The following is an 18,322-nucleotide window of genomic DNA, read 5'->3' as shown; positions in this document are numbered from 1 at the left end:
CACTAATCTTAAGGATCCGAGGACCTCTTTGGAGACCACTCTCGGATTCGCTACCTACAAGAAGAATACAAGATTCAATGATGTATATAACACCCAAAACAGCATCAACACGTGAAGAACAAGAGGATTACAATAATAATAACCAACGGTTTCAAAAACACAAGAAACAACACCAAAAGATTACACTAAACAAAGGGATAGAAAGATAGACTATATCAAAGCATAATCTTAAGAACCCAAGAGCATATTCCACTCTTGGACCCTTAACACTACACACTACAATTCACCTATCTCTTACGTGGCACAAGAGCGACCTCGATCTCCCAAGCATCTAACGTTTCCAAGCTTGAATCCAACACGAGTGATTCCACACTCAAGTTGAAATCCCTAGTTACAATGTTTGGCCATAGGGGCCTTTCTCACAAGAAAGAAATGTTTAAATGTCTACAACTTTCAATATTCATCAAAACTAAGAATAAAAATTCTAAGAGGTTCTATATATAGTGTATTACAAAATAGAATACAAAATGACCACAATACCCCTCAAGGGTGAGATGCCCATCAAGTGTAACTTAGGGGCTGTTTTTAGTGCATTTAGGCCCTCTTTTACACTTTACTTGTGCACTTCCTTGGACGGATTCAATATGCACTCATTCTAGTCCATCCTCGTGGCCGTACTCGTATCATCCTCCCCTTCTTGAAAAGGATTTGACCTCGAATCCATACTTTACAAATCAAGAGAAGACAAACAAGTACACATCCTTATGACATAAGGGGTTAGGTTTAGCAAAATACACACATCACATGCCATGCCAAGGTGGGACAAACTTGGAGTATACCCACGAGTCCATTGTGTTGCACATGAAAACCTTAGTATAAATGGCACAAAGGAAGAGGTCATCATCAACAAAAAAGAGACAAGGAAGAACCTTGCCTTCCTTCATTAGCACCCATAATCAAACATTGCTTGTCTTCTTGACCAAGCATCAAGTAGGAAGTGTAGAAATTCCCCACATTCCGAGAGGGTGCCGGGGTCAAATGGAAGAAGTAGCCAAGGGTCTAAGCCAAGGTTAGCCCTTTCTTCCCCTAGAATGTCACTCCCACAACCATAGACGATATTTGCCTTTAAGAGAGGACTAACATTCAAGAATAGAGAGACACGACCTATAAGTCCTGCCTCAAAAAGATATATGCCATCATTTAAAACATTTCCATACATATGATTTCTATGAACAAAACTACTAGCAAGGCTTTTACCACACAAGATGTTCAAAGAGTCACGTGCACCATCAAGATCAACTCTATAAACACCATCACTAACTTGAGATTTTTTAAGCCCACCACACATATGCTCAAGTAGTGGAATACATTCATGAGTAAGTTGATGTTCATTCACATCCTCACTAGTTGTTGGCAACTCACATACCAATGTAGACTCACCTTGGTTCTCACAAGGGTCAACTAGTGTGTGAGTACTCTTGTCAATTGGTAATAGAACCTTGTTCAAGCTATAAGGGCTAGCACTAGATGGACATAAATCATTCTTACAAGAAGAATCAATTTCATCATCTAAAGGATCAACTAGTGCTTGTGTACTTACAGCAAGAGTTTGGTCCTCACATAACCTAACATCACTAAGAGTATCCCCATAGAGAGACTCAAGCACCTCTACTCTAGGTAAATCCACAACTACATCCACTTGGCCACTACTAGCCACAACACAATATTCTAAGTTCATAGGAGTGTAGGGAATAGTATTTTTACCTTGTAGCTCACATGAGCTACGGCCTTCCTCTTGACGTGTGTTCGGGCATACCACTTGCTTCCTTTGACCTATCATACGATCCAACCTTAATTTGCCATAGCTAGGTCTCGGGACATAGTGTCAAGGTAGGCCAAAATGTCATTGGTGGCATTGTTGTCCATGGGTTGAGAGATGGAAGCCGCGGGTTCCCTTGTAATTGCACCTAAAAAAAGAAAGAAAAGAACACACCTACAAAATAAAACACAAGTTAGTTCGAAACAACCTCACTACACTCTCACTCTCAATTTTTACCTCACACTTGGTTTCACAAGTGTTGAAAGCCGGCTTGTACTTTATGAGTGATTGAGGGTCGGGTCTACTCTTGCTCGGAATAGATTTTTGTTTGAGTTGACTCAAATAAAATTTGTTTACGGACTTGAACCAACAAGATACAACGAATTCATAAAAGAGAAAAGCACACAACAAACGCTTAACATGAATGAACGAACACAAAGACTAACTAACAATCTAATGGATGAGTACTAGTTTGCCAATTAGTATTGGAACCAATGAAATTGAAACTAAGGAACAACAAAAGGACACTAAGAAATCTAAAATTTGAGCCTAAATATGTTGTGTGAACAGTAAAACATGATGATGTGGCAGCCACGTATTATTGGTCTCGGTCCCACACAACTTTTGTTGTCCAATTTCAAGTCTTGGTCAATTTTTCAATTTGGACTTTGGTGGAATTTGTTTAAGGAGGGAAATTCAAACAAGTCTTGGAGCCCTTTTCAATTTCAAGTTTTCAAAACTTGACTTTCTTGTGCTTCTTCTTAAAACATGGATCCTTAAATCATGGAAAAGTGTTGAAAAGTGGTTGAGACTTGATTGATAGGTCCTTGTTGGTTGTAGTATCTTTCAAGAATAACAAACAATACACCCTTTTCCTTCAAATTTTTGGATTTAGCATTCACTTTATTTTCAACAATATATGAAGGTGGTGATGAACATCAAGAACAACAACAACAACACCAAGAACTACAATAATAATCTTCAAGAACACCAATAATTTCCACACGGCCACTCCCAAATTCCAGAATAACAATATCTCCAATACTTGGCCAAGACAACTACAACTTTAACAAAATGGTTCTCAAGCCACCGATTAACAACAATATCACGTGGTCAAGCTTAGAATATCAAGGAGAAACCACACGGCCAAAACAATCCACCACAACAATGTTCAATAACAATGGACCAAGCTTATGTTCACAACAACAACATCAAAATACAAGCTCAAATCAAGATATAGACTCAATGTGTTAGTGAGGAACAAAACAAACACTTAGATACAACAAAGAAAAGTAAAAGTCTCGGTCAAGATACAACAAAAACACAATTTTCGACCAAGAACACAAAATGGACAGATTGCTCTCTTTTCTGGAATTTTCAGTTTTTAACTTTTTTTTTCAAGTCTCAAGCCCAAGATTGATCTTGTTAGAACAAAATCAAAGATGAATTTGATACCAAATGATACAATACAAACAAGGAGAACACGAAACACACTCCAAATCAGTCCACTAATCTTAAGGATCCGAGGACCTTTTTGGAGACCACTCTCGGATTCGCTACCAACAAGAAGAATACAAGATTCAATGATGTATATAACACCCAAAACAGCATCAACACGTGAAGAATAAGAGGATTACAATAATAATAACCAACGGTTTCAAAAACACAAGAAACAACACCAAAAGATTACACTAAACAAAGGGATAGAAAGATAGACTATATCAAAGCATAATCTTAAGAACCCAAGAGCATATTCCACTCTTGGACCCTTAACACTACACACTACAATTCACCTATCTCTTACATGGCACAGGAGGGACCTCGATCTCCCAAGCATCTAACGTTTCCAAGCTTGAATCCAACACGAGTGATTCCACACTCAAGTTGAAATCCCTAGTTACAATGTTTGGCCATAGGGGCCTTTCTCACAAGAAAGAAATGTTTAAATGTCTACAACTTTCAATATTCATCAAAACTAAGACTAAAAATTCTAAGAGGTTCTATATATAGTGTATTACAAAATAGAATACAAAATGACCACAATACCCCTCAAGGGTGAGATGCCCATCAAGTATAACTTAGGGGCTGTTTTTAGTGCATTTAGGCCCTCTTTTACACTTTACTTGTGCACTTCCTTGGACGGATTCAATATGCACTCATTTTAGTCCATCCTCTTGGTCGTACTCGTATCAATCGCTAAGTATAGTCTTCTATGACAGTATTTTACCTTGAAATCACTTATTTAATGGGTTTTATACCTTGTCTCGGCTATGACAAATGGAAACTGAATTGTTGCTTATTCTAATATAGTTATTTCGCTAATATTTGTGCCTATTAAAGTTGATTTCACGCTCACGGTCTAGAACCTCCAAGGATTTTGTAAGGACGTGATCAAATAAAGAAGTTTTTGTTAATTCTAAGACTTAAAATTCATATCTTTAATATTCTATCAAGTCTCGATAATTTCTTACTAAATTTGTGCTACTCATTTTTGTTTCGTTCTTTTGAGGGACAAATTTTATTGCTTATTACCTATAATGTAAGCATTAAAATTTTAGGATATACATTTTCCTGTTATTACCTACATGTTGGATTGCTAGTTGTGCATCTTTGGCAGCTATTTACTCACGTTTTGCTGCATTATGGACCCTTGATTGTCAGATATATGCTATATGATTCACTAATTATTTGTGTTGTGTATTATTGACTCTTGTTTTGATTTGTTTCTTGTTCTTATATGTTATTTTCTTTTACCATTTTGTCTTTTGCCAAGATATACTAGTTTATGTTCGGACCGTTGTGGCTAAATAAAATTATTTAAATGTTTTGAATCATGCAAAATATGTTCTTGAGCTACGTCTCACCCTTAGGGATGCTCAAATTTCATTTTATTTCTTATTCCATTTGGATTATCATATGTGCTATTTATGTCATAATTTCAAAAGAAAATCAACGATGTCTTAAAAGGGTTATCTATAGGTCATTACATGCTACGATTAAAATGTCGGGCATAATTTAGATGCATGATTCTTCATTAATATCACCTTACTTGTAGTTTAAAGATTTTCTTTTTCTTAAAAATTAGCCTCCATTTTCTTAGTCGCATGATTTAATGTTTATATTGTAGAAAGATATGTTTTTTATGATATGAAACTAGTTCTTGATACTTTCTTTTGCTTTGAAGTATGTCACTTGTGTCTCGAATAGGTATTAATTCCTTCTTCTTTTTTTCTTTGCATGAATCCATTTGGGAGTCCAAATGGACTCTTTCCCCTGCCTTATGTAATGAACCATTGAGACCCCCTCCTTTTAGAAGACTTTTGAAAGACCTAAAAAGGCAATCTCATGGCATATGAATACGAGAAGTCGAAAGAAGGAAAATGGGTTAAAGTCCCATCGTTGAAGTGACTAAGAGACCTGAAAGTCTCACTTTTTATTTTGTTGTCTTTTTTTTAATTATTATTTATTTATTTATTGTTCCATTATTCATTTATTTAGGCATCAAAGTTAAAGTTGTAAATTAATACAAGTGAAGCAGGTTTTGGTCCAAAAGGGTCCGGAGAAAAATAGATTAGGATAGGTGCAAGTAGGTCAAAAGCCCAGTTAGATTAGGACAAGGATGATGGATTTGGGCTTGCGAGCCTAAGTTTTCTATTTCTTTCTTTTTTCCTATATGTGCTTATTTGCCAGTTTATTTGTTTAGACTTAATTAAATTTCCTATTAAGTCGTCAAATTAATTTTTAAATAAGTTTGTCTTCACTTTCTTTCTTTCAAAAAAGAAACTTTTCTTTCAAAAGTTAGTCAAAAGAAAAATCATTTTCAAACTGTCCAGATAAACCTTCCTAAAATGTTAATGAGAACCGCTTACCTAGAATTTCTAAACTTAAATGATTTTTCTAGTTGAATCATTTAAAGGTTTTCATAATTTTCCTAAATAAATTAAGTGGCAACTCTAAAAGTCATAAATCTGCAAAACAGTGTGCCCTTTACCTCGAAGGGTCGCATCCCTTTGAGGTGCATTGTGCATGTGCTTGCATGGCGTCCGAAATGTGCCTGCATATGGAGAAAAATATTTCTATTGGAATTTTTGGATTAAATTTCACTTGTTTTTCAAGTCTCAAAAAAAATTTATCTAAAAAGCTAATCTCATTGATCATATGACAAATCTAAATTCGAAGTCGAAGATGAAGCCGAGCGACAACGGCGACGGCACGAGGCACCTCTTTGTTCTTGCCTTACTATCCAAGTGGAGATGTGTTTCTCAATATAAACGCATGAAAGTTACTTTCTCCCACCAATGTGGGAGAATTTAGTAGACTTTCCATTTTGAGTACACTTTCTTTTTTAGTATGGACTCACTTTCCCACCACTATTTTCCTCCATTTTCATTCACACATTCAAATTGAACCCAACGATCCCCCACTTATATGGGAAATGACTATCTTATGAAGAATTATGAATAAGCATGTGATCATCAAGCAAAGACTGATTGCATCTGGATAAGTGGGTTTCCCTTTAAAATTTCTGTAGTGAACATGCATCAGATGCACTTGGTCAATCGGTAGATTCAATATCTTTGAACCATCGAGCTTTAATGTACACCTTGACAACACATGTCACACAACTAGTCTTTTACCATTTATAGTTCTCACGATTTTATTCGTTTCAACTATGAACACGTCCCAATTTCATGAGACCTTAGAGAATAGGCCTTTATTAACAATCCCCTTGAAGCAGCTTCCACTTCGCCCTCACATAGGTATTTTCTAAACGTTCAATCCTATTGATTAAACTATTCGATCAAATCTGCCAAATTTAGATAATCATTGAAAGACTTCACACCATAAGTCTTATCCTTGTTTGCTAAATATTGTCTACATCATGAGAATGAGTTGGGTATATTAATAATATTAAACCTGTCAGACACAACTTTGTTTGATCTCCTTGAACCTAGCTCTTGGGATCTGTAGTCTGCTAGGTAGAGTTACCATCATGCTGACTTGTCCTGGACTGTAAACCCATTTCCTTAGATGTTCTCTCAACTCCCTCTCTAGATAGGCCTTTCGTAAGTGAATTTGACATATTATCCTTTGATTTTACATAGTCAACAGTGATAATTCCACTAGATAAAAGTTCTTTAATGGTACTATATCTTCGTCTTATGTGACGAGATTTACCGTTATACATCATGCTCCCTACCCTACCTATCGCTGCTTGGCTATCACAATGTATGCATACTGGTGCCACAGGTTTGGGCCAATAAGCAATATCTTCCAAGAAATTTCAGAGTCATTCTGTTTCTTCACCGACTTTATCTAATGCGATAAATTCAGACTCTATTGTAGAGCGAGCAATACATTCTGTATGGATAATTTCCAAAAGACTGCTCCTCTACCTAAAGTAAACACATATCCATTCGTGGATTTTACTTTATTTGATCTGGTGATCCAATTTGTATCACTATATCTTTCAATTACCAATGGATATTCACTATAATGTAAGGCATAGTCTTGAGTGTATTTAAGATACTCCAAAACTCTCTTCATTACCATCCAATGAGTTTTATTGGGATTTCTCATGTACCGACTTAACTTACTAATAGCACATGCTATATTTGGCCTTGTACAATTCATGATATATATCAAACATCCCAACACTCTTGCATAGTCCAACTGCGAGTCACTTTTACCTTTATTCTGTTGAAGTGCAAAGCTCACGTCCAATGGAGTCTTGGCAATACCAAATTCCAAATACTTGAACTTTTCAAGTACTTTTTTGATGTAATGAGACTGTGACAATGTCAACCCTTGTAAAGTTCTATGATTCTTATTCCTAAGATCACATCTGCATCTCCAAGGTTTTTCATATCAAACTTGCTCTCAAGCGTTCATTTCATAGCATTTATGTCAGAAATATCTCTAATGATGATCAACATATCATCCACATACAAACAAATAATGACCTTGTGATTTGGTGTGTTTTTAATGTAAACACATTTATCACATTCATTTATCTTAAACCCATTTGCCAACATGGTTTGGTCAAACTTTGTATGCCACTGTTTAAGTTCTTGTTTTAGTCCATACAGTGACTTAACAAGTTTACACATCTTATTTTCTTTAACTGGAACCACAAAACCCACAGGTTGTTCTATGTAAATTTCTTCCTCCAATTCTCCATTTAGGAATATTGTTTTCACGTCCATTTGATGGATTTTAAAAGCACATACCATTGCTAAGGAAATTAACATCTGAATTAATGTTATCCTCATTACAGGCAAGTATGTATCAAAGTAACCAAGGCCTTTCTTCTGTTTAAAGCCTTTTACTACAATCTTGCCTTGTATTTGTCAATAGTACCATCCGCTTTCATTTTTCTTTTAAAGATCCATTTAGAACCTAAAGGTTTATTTCCTGGAGGAAGATCAACTGACTCCCATGTATGGTTGCTTAATATTGAATCAATTTCACTATTGACTACCTTTCTCCAAAAGGATGAGTCTGAAGACGCATCACTTCCTTAAATGTTTGATTCTTATTTTCTAAGAGAAATGTTACAAAATCCAATCCAAACAAAGTTAAAGTTCTTTGATGTGTACTACTTCTTGGATTCTGATCATTATGTACATTTTCACTTAGTTCATCTCAATGTCGCTTAGACCCTCCACTAGACTGTTCATGTCTAGTTTTATACGGATAAATGTGTTCAAAGAATTCAGTATTATCTGACTCAATTACCGTATTTTTATTGATATTCGAATGTTTGGATTTATGAACTAAAAACCGACATGTTTTACTACTTTTAATATATCCTATAAATACGCAGTCCACTGTCTTAGGTCTTATCTTTACCCTTTTAGGCATAGGAACTTGGACGTTCGCTAGACATCCCCACACTTTGAAATGTTTCAACTTGGGTTTCCTTCCTTTCCGTTTTTCATATGGAATTTATTGTGTCTTACTATGGAAAACTCTATTGAGTATTCGGTTGGCTATAAGGATAGCCTCCCCCCATAAGTTTTGCGGTAAGCCTGAACTTATAAGTAAGGTATTCATCATTTCCTTTATGGTTCAGTTTTTCCTTTTCGTTATTCCATGAGATTGAGGTGAATACGAGGTTGTAGTTTGATGGATAATTTAATTCTCTGCACATATTTCTGCAAAGGGAGAGATTTATATTCTCCATCCCTATAACTTCTTATTGTTTTGATATTTTTTTCTAATTAATTTTCAACTTCTGTTTATCTTGTCTAAACGCATCTATTGCTTCATCCTTACTGTTTAGCAAGTAGACATAATAATACCTAGTGCAATCTTCAATAAAAGTTATAAAATACTTTTTTCATCAAGAGATGATGTTGACTTCATATCACAAATGCCAGTGTGTATTAAGTCTAAGGGATTGAAATTCCTTTCAATGGACTTATACGGATGCTTAGCATACTTTGATTCCACACGCGTTTGACATTTTGATTTATTACACTCAAAGTTTGGTAAAACTTTTAAGTTAATAAGTTTTCGCAAAGTTTTTATAATTGACATGTGCTAATTATTCATGCCACTTATCATTAGACTCAAGCAAGTAAGAGGAAACAGAACTTTTATTGATTTTAACATTCATTTCATTCATCTTAAATAGGCCCTCAGTTAGATATACAACCTTTTCCTACATATACTTCTCCTTTACTAAGTATAATTTTAAAAATAAAAATAAATACACATTTGAATCCATTTTTATCAAGAAGTGATATAGAAATCAAGTTCTTCCTTAACTCTGGTACATATAGGACATTGTTAAGTGTCAACACTCTACTTGATGTCATTTTCAGGCATACTTTTCATGTTCTTTCAACTTTTGCAGTTGCGGAGTTTGCAAGAAAATGCATCAAACAACTCTTTATTTGCACAAACGTGGCGAGTGACACCAGAATCCATCCACCATTCTTGAGGATTTCCTACTAAGTTACATTCAGACAGCATGACACATAAATCGTCTGTTTCGTTCTTGGATTCAGCCATATTTTCTTGGTCTTTCTTTTTCCCTTTCTTTAGGGCATGACAATCTGTTGACTTGTGGCCAATCATGCCATAATTAAAGCATTTTCCCGTAAATTTTTTCTTAGGTTGATTGCTTTCTTGTCTAGCTTTCTTTCACTTTTTTGAGTTGTTATGGTCGCTTTCTACAATATTTGCTCCACTCATTGCAGAATTTCCTTTCTACCTCTTTTATATGGATTTTTTGTCTTCTTCAACGCATAGCCTCAGTATGAGATCTTCGACTGTTATCTCCTTTTGTTTATGTTGCAAGTAGTTCTTGAAGTCCTTCCACATAGGTGGCTACTTCTCTATTATTTCTGCGACTTGAAACGCCTTGTTCACAACCAAACCTACAATAAAGTTTATGTAAACATTAAGAACATTTTTAACATGTTCAACTAAGGTGTTTACCAAAGTCATACCTTCCGCAAGGAAATCGTGGATGATAACTTGTAGTTCATGTACTTGAGATACAACAGACTTGCTGTCAATCATTTTATACTTAAGGAATCTTACAACAAAGAACTTCTTGGTTCCAGCATTCTCAGTCTTGTATTTTCTTTCTAGCGGACTCCACAACTCTTTTGACGTCTTCATTCCACTATACACATTGTATAGGTCATCTTAGAGGTCACTTAGAATGTAATTCCTGCATAGAAAATCAGAATGTTTCCATGCCTCCATAACGACAAATCGCTCCTGGTCCGAAGTTCCTTCGAGCAAATCTGAAGCTTCTTTAGATGTAAATTTTTGAAGACATAATGTTGTAAGATAGAAGAACATCTTCTGTTGCCACCTTTTAAAATCAACACCCGTGAATTTTCTAGATTTCTCCGTTGGTGCCATTACCTGCGGAGCACTCGTACGACTCATTGTAGCAACATTAGTTGCTGCCACACTCGTCCCAGCATCATTCACATGACTGTTAGTAGTCATCTTCCTGTCACAAAAAGACAGTCAACTTTAGTATATTGAAATACTACTTATAAAGTTGTAGCAACTTTAAACACCCCTTGTTTCTAGTTTAACGATGAAGTTTTTATGACTTCTAATCGTTAATCGAATGACCGTTAACTTGTGATGATATTTTTATGTCTTCAAATCACTTGTTAAGTTTAAACGGAGCAGAAAGCGTAAAGCTTTAATCTCCAGAAACCAAACAATACAGATTCTGAGTTTATTTTCTTAGGTTTGTTGTTTCGAGTACACAATCTATAAGTTTATACACAACTTCAACACAAGTTCAAGAACAACTAGAAGTTTCAACAGCTTCAACACGAGATCAAAATTGAAATTTCAATAGAAGTGTGTTACTGTTAAGAAATAAGATGAAACAAAAATTAAAGCCAAGTCCCTCGAATTTATGGAGTGTCCTTAAGGAAATAATTTCCCTCAAGTACTCAGGTTGCAGAATTTTCCTCCCAGAATAAAATGACTTACAATCTGATAGTAGCTATACCTCAAACTATCGGATTCTTCGAACTCACTCAATGGGAGATGATCACAATGAGTTTTTAGATGACAAGAAGTGTTTTTTGCTGTCAAAAATCATATGTTTTTACCTGAGGAATATATCAGGTATTTATAGCCATAAGGTGTCCCTTCGAAAAGGAAGCATTGGTTCTGGAAAAAGACACATTTTCTGTACAGTCATGTCAACTGCGCCCAGTCTGGGCTGGAACTGCGCCTGATCTGCGGCCATAGGTGACATTGTACAGATTCCAGTAGCTTTCTGCGCTACACCTGCGCTGCGAAGGGTCGCATCCCTTCGAGGTGCGTTGTGCATGCGTTGCATAGCGTCCGAAATGCTCCCGCATATGGAGAAAAACATTTCTATTAGATTCTTTGAATTAAATTTCACTTGTTTTTCAAGTCTCAAATAAAATCCAAATTCAAGCCAAGACGACAATGCAAGACACCTTTTTGTTCTTGCCTCACTATCTAAGTGGAAATGTGTTTCTCAATATAAACACATGAAAGTTTCTTTCTCCCACTAATGTGGGAGAATTTAGTAGACTTTCCATTTTGAGTGCACTTTTCTTTTTAGTGTGAACTAATTTTCCCTCCACTACTTTCCTCCATTTTTCATTCACACATTCAACCTAAAACCAACATAGCCTACTTCACATGGGTATCCTTAATTCTCTTCCGTAGCATCACCTACGATAGCTGCAAATTACTATCTCTATGCATAAAACATAATGACACATAAACTTTGGGTTTGGAGCCATTATATTCTCCAATTTCTATATAAATACTTAAATACATCATGTTGGACTTAAAAACATAAATTTAGCAAACATGTCATATTCAAAAGTAAGCTCTGTAAGGAGCACAACAAATAAATTCTAGAAATGAGCTTATCAAAATCACCATTAGTAATCACGGTCAATTATGCCCTCCGTACATAAATCACCAACGGGTTTTTCATTTTGCCCAGCTCTCTTAGCATTCAAATAATCGCATAGGTCTCTCTTTAATTGTTCACATTGTTAGACTCTGATTCAGTCTGCATAAGTGCACCTCTCATAACTTCATCACAATGAAATATTGTCCTCCCCTTCAACAGCCAACATTTTTTCCCATTATACCCTTAATGTTTACAATGGGTGCAATACAAAGATCATCATAGATAATGGTATGATAATGTTCAATAATTTTACCCGATTCTTTCTCCAAAACTGTAGTCTTACAAGTTGTGGATGCTTGTCTAGCAGGTCTAGAATACCTTCACAAAGACCTCCTTGCAAAGAGATCTGGAGGCAACTCTGGCAATGAAATCTACACCAAGAGTTTAGGTGTTTCCTCCTTAGGATTGAACGATGATGTCCATATAACAATTCTGAAGAAATACTCTTCGCCGTCAAACTTAATATAAACGTAAGAATTTGACAAACCATGCACAAAGTCCTCATATAAATCAAACCTGACCAAAAGGTGACAAAAATCAAGTTGTCCGGTGTTACAGCAGTTTCCTTAAACATCAAATTCCTTTGCTAAAAGCTTATATAACTCGGATTACACACTGGTTTTCGATATACTAATTTGATAATCATTACTTGACGTAGACCTGCTTCTTTATCGAATTGCTTCCTTTCCTCCATAGTAAATCCCACAATAGGTTCTCCGTGAATAATATCCATGAGTTTTAGTAGAGGGTTTTGATGGATTTTTAAAGGCTAGGAAAAACTAAACGACATTTTTAAGGGCTTTCATACTTTTATATATGTATAAAGTAAATATTAAAATTTTATTTCATATACTAGAAGATCATTCTTTTAGGCAACCAAAATCACTTAACTTTGTTTTGTATCAACAAAATCACTCAGCTTGTGTGTTGTATCTTACAAAATTAGTGTTGCCAATTATGAACTAGATTCTCCTGAAATTCTTTCTTGGCATTTTAAATTCTAATTTGTATGTGCGATCTAACTAGTAGCCTAGTAATAAAATTTACTGAAAATATTTAGTTCAGATCATTTTCGGTCTCATCGATCAAAACTGAAAAGTGCTTCTCCATCAGGAATCTATTTAATACTAACAAGAAAATAACAACTCAAAACAGGTATTGTATTTGAAAAAGTAATGAACTTTTTCATATTTCTCTACTTGAAAATGATGTAAAAGATAGAAACTGTACGATGACACTCATGTTTTTTCACAAAAAAAGGTTGTAGAGTTATGCTATTTATCTAGAATGTCCTAGATTTAGATAATTATTTTGAAGAAATAATCTAGATATTCTAGAACATTATAGTGGATAAAGATTGCTAGATTATTTTGTAGATGTATCTAGAAGAATATCTAGAACCATCCAAAGCCTAGCATAAATAGGATAGGTCTTGTACATTTGTAACCATTTAAAAACAAATCCAATACAGAACATGTAAAGTAGTCTTCTTCTATACCTAAGCTCTCTTATTCAATATCTTCCTTCTACTTTCATAGCTTCCTCTTCTTTAATTGAATCTTCTGATCTTAGATAACGATCTTGGCCAGCAAAAGGTCTCTCCAACTACACCTTTCTTCTACTATTATCTACATGGTATCAACGTCATAGCCACACATTGGATTCTAAATTTTATTTCAAGATCGGTTTAGTGATAGATTCAACTTGTTTCTCTCTAAAGATTTTAGCGGTCGCGTTAATGGACTAGGAATGGAGTTGTTGAATCAGTCCAATTACAAGGTATGGAAGACTTGCATGGAATCATACCTTGTGGTCGAGAATTTTTGGGATGTTGTTAACGGGAGTAACACAAGTCCTCCAAACGATGGACCGGAGACTAGTAGTGCATACAAGAAGTGTTAGCAGATTAATACGAAAGTGGAGTTCATTCTTAAGAGGTCTATCTCCTCCAATTTGTTGACCATATTATAAGGTGTAATTCAACTCATGAAATTTGGAGGACCCTCGATCAGTTGTTCAATAAGAAGAATGAAGTCCGGCTACAAATGTTAGAGAATGACTTAGCGAACGCCACTCAAGGCAATCTTTCTATTGTTGAGTACTTTTTAAAGATTAAGAACTTATGTTCTGAGATTTCTTTATTGAATATGGACGAGACTATCTCTGAAGCACGAATGAGAAGAATTATCATTCGTGGTTATACCTGTCAAATGGGCCAGTTTGACCCGGCCCTACCCAACCCACTTAACGAGCTATAGGGTACCGGGTACCGAGTTTCGAGTCGGTTTAATTTTTTTGGATCCGATTAACCCGGCTCGGACCAAAATTGGTCGTTCAGGCCCACCGGTTAATCGGCCCGGCTCGATTTCATTTTTTTTTTAATTTTGGAGATTGGGCCAAACTAGTCGTTGGCCCAACAGCTATATAGCCATTTTTGGGTCCAAACGGCTAGTTTGACCCTTTTAATTAAAAAAAAAAAATTACATTTAAAATTAATTTTTTAACCCCAAAAAAAATTCTATAAATACCCTACACTTTCAAATTATTTTTCTCACAATTTTTCATTCTCTCAAATCTCATTCTCTCTCAATTCTCAATTCTCAAATACTCTATATATTTAATTTCCTAAAGTGCTCACTTTAATTTTTTAATTTTGCGATTACAAAGTACGAGTGGAAGTTTCTAAAGTCGCAACCTTCGGATACTTTTAAAATTTGATATTGTCGTTCCATCTCTTACATTTAATTTTTAATTTATGTATTAATTGTTGAATATTTAATTTTATTATATTTGTGTATTTTGAATTTTTTTAGTTTAATTTATATTATGGATAAATTAAGAAACCTTGCCACCTAAGGTATTAAAATTTTTTGTCCCGAAAGCGGTAGTGGTAGTAAAAATTAAATTACTAGCGGTAGAGATACTTCAAGTAATAGATATATCCGTGTGCCTCCGACACCGCTTAGTTAACCTTTTGAGGAAGAAGTAGGTGTACCTTTAGGTGTAGGTGCCCACGATATGGATTATGTAGAAGCTCAGAAAAATTACGGAATAGAAGAAGAAAATAAAGTAGATGCGGTTAATTTAGATGAAGATGATGAAAATATTGGTGAGACACCCACAGTAGGAAATGCTAACGTTAGATCTGAATCGGTTAATCTCCCTCCCCATCCTCCCTGTGCCCCAAGAGCTCGTAAAACAACTAGTATTGCATGATAATTTTTTGAACGTATATCCGATACTGAGGTGCAATGTAATATTTGTCAACAAATATATAAGGATAAAAGTGGAGGCAAGCAAGGGGGTACGGGTACATTAATGAGACATATAAGTGATATTCACGAAAGAGAGTTAAAAATTACACAAGGTGGTGAGGTTGTTGGTGGGCCCACACAAACTAGAATGGACCAAGAAACCGACCATATAATGAAGAAGTATAATAAATTGAGGGACCGGGAAAAAATAGCTAAAATGGTAGCTGTGGGTTGTTTGCCTTTTAGTTTTCCTTCTTCTAATGCCTTTATTCATTATATTCAAGCAATTTATAATCCTATGTTTAATGGTATTCCTAGAATTACTTGTCAGGCTGATATTTTTACACTTCATTCACAATATTATTTTTATTTATCAACATTGTTAAAAAATATTCAATGTAGAATGTCCCTAACTTCTGATCTTGGGCGTGATGTAAATAAAAATAATTATTTAACCGTTACTTGTCACTGGATAAATAGTAGTTTTGTTATGCAAAAATGTATTCTTGCTTTTTTATGATGAAGATCGTAAACATACTAGAGATTTTATTGCTGATTCGATTGCTAAAATTGCAGAATTTTATGGTATCGAAAATAAAATCTTATGTATTATTTTTGATAAGGCTTCTAAAAATAAGACTGCTATAACAAAATTAAAATCTAAGCTATCTCCATCGTTACCTGAAATTTTTCATATTAAGTGTGCATGTCATATATATAATTTAATTATAAGAGATGGTCTTGAGTTTTACATTGAAAAAATTCGGCTTGTCGTTGGTTTATTCAAGGAAATAATCGTAGAATTAGAATTAGAGACTTTAAACTTAAATGTGAACAAAATGGACTTGCACCGATATTGATGTCTGAAGAATGTGATACTAGATGGAATGCTACGTATGATTTTTTAAAAACTTATTATAAATATAAAGTTTTTATTACACTATCTTTTAACCAATATTATGGTTCGTTTGTTGATTCTGTTGATTGCATGTTACATGATTCTGATTGGGTTGTAATTAATGATCTTGTTAAGTTTTTAAAAAAAATTTATATAGCTACGGTTGAATTTTTTGATGCTTATTATCCTACTGTTTGTAATATTTTGGCATATACAGCCGATATTTCTGATTTCCTCAAAGAATATAAAAATAAAGAAGGTTACAAAGAAGCTGTTGGTTTCATGTTTGCTAAATTTAAAAAATATTTTTTTCGATTTCCCCTATTTACTTGGTTGGTGCCATGCTAAATCCGTGTATGAAATATCATACTAGGTGCCACTTTAGTACTCTTATTTATTCTAATTTAGAGATAAATACTAACAATGATTCTGAACAAGTACACCTTGATTTGTGGACAACAATGAAGATGCGAATGAATACATAGATAAATTATATAATCACTATGCTGATTTAGTTGATTTAGCCATACCTACAAATATCACTCCAACTGTCGCTCCTCATCCTCCCGAGGAGCCATCATCTTCTAAAAGGCGGGCACATAGTGGTTTTTCTGATTGCTTTTATGATTTAAATTGTTGGAACAGTGTTGAGGAGGGAGCTTACACATCAACTTATCGGGAAAAGCTTAAGTATTATCTTCGGTTGCCGCTAGAGGATCGCAGATGATGGATCAACGCGTTGGATTGGTGGAGGACTAATGAAACACAATATCCTGTGCTTTCAAGATTAGCTAAAGATATTTTTAAATATTTTAATGTCAACCGTTGCATCGGAGAGCACTTTTAGTCAGGGACGACAACAACTTGGAGACAACCGACATTCATTAGGAAGCAATGCAATGAATGTTCTAGTTTGCCTCAGAGATTGGATTAGAGCCGAACGAAGAAATCAAGGAATAGAAGCGGAGCCAAAAGACAAGCAGAGACTTGAAGATTTTATAACTTCACGGGAGAACTCAGCAGAATAAAGTCCAATGCATGGTTTTGCTTCCATTGACTTTGACTATCCTATGCAAGTTCCCTTTACTATTAACACGAATGAGTTGGAAAAAATAATGCAAAATTTGTAGATTTTTCATTCATTTAAATTATAAATTTTGGATCATTTTGCAATCAATAAAATTCCACATTTATTCATTCCTTAGTCCTTACTTGGTAATTTTTTCCATTTAATGATTTAAATTGAATTTCTAGTTTAAATTTAAAAATTAGTTTTAATACTATTATTAATTTATTATATTAAGTAGCATATGCTTTATTTAAAATAGTGTAGATAAGTGTATATATTTTTTAAAGTAGTATATATTTAACGTATACATTTGTATATGTTTTATAAATGAGTATATAACTATATATATAGTGTGTGTATATATTGTAGTATATATATTGTAGTATGTTTTACTTAAAGTAGTACATATATATTGAATGGTACGTATATATGTGTATATATCTTTTATAGACGTATATATTTAACGTACACATGTGTATATATTTTATAAATTAGTATATAACTATATATATAGTGTGTGTGTATTGTAAACTTGTAGTATATATATATTATAGTATATTTTATTTAAAGTAGTACACATATATTGAATGGTACGTATATATGTGTATATATCGTAGTATATATTTAACGTATACATGTGTATATGTTTTATAAATTAGTATATAACTATATAGTGTGTGTGTGTGTGTGTATTGTAGTGTATATATTGTAGTATATTTTATTTAAGGTGGTACATATATATTGAATGATACGTATATATGTGTATATATCATAGTATATATTTAACGTATACATGTGTATATGTTTTATAAATTAGTATATAACTATATATATA

The sequence above is a fragment of the Capsicum annuum genome, chromosome 4 (assembly GCF_002878395.1).
Source record: "Capsicum annuum cultivar UCD-10X-F1 chromosome 4, UCD10Xv1.1, whole genome shotgun sequence".
Taxonomy (NCBI): domain Eukaryota; kingdom Viridiplantae; phylum Streptophyta; class Magnoliopsida; order Solanales; family Solanaceae; genus Capsicum; species Capsicum annuum.
Note: the sequence above shows the minus strand (reverse complement) of the source record.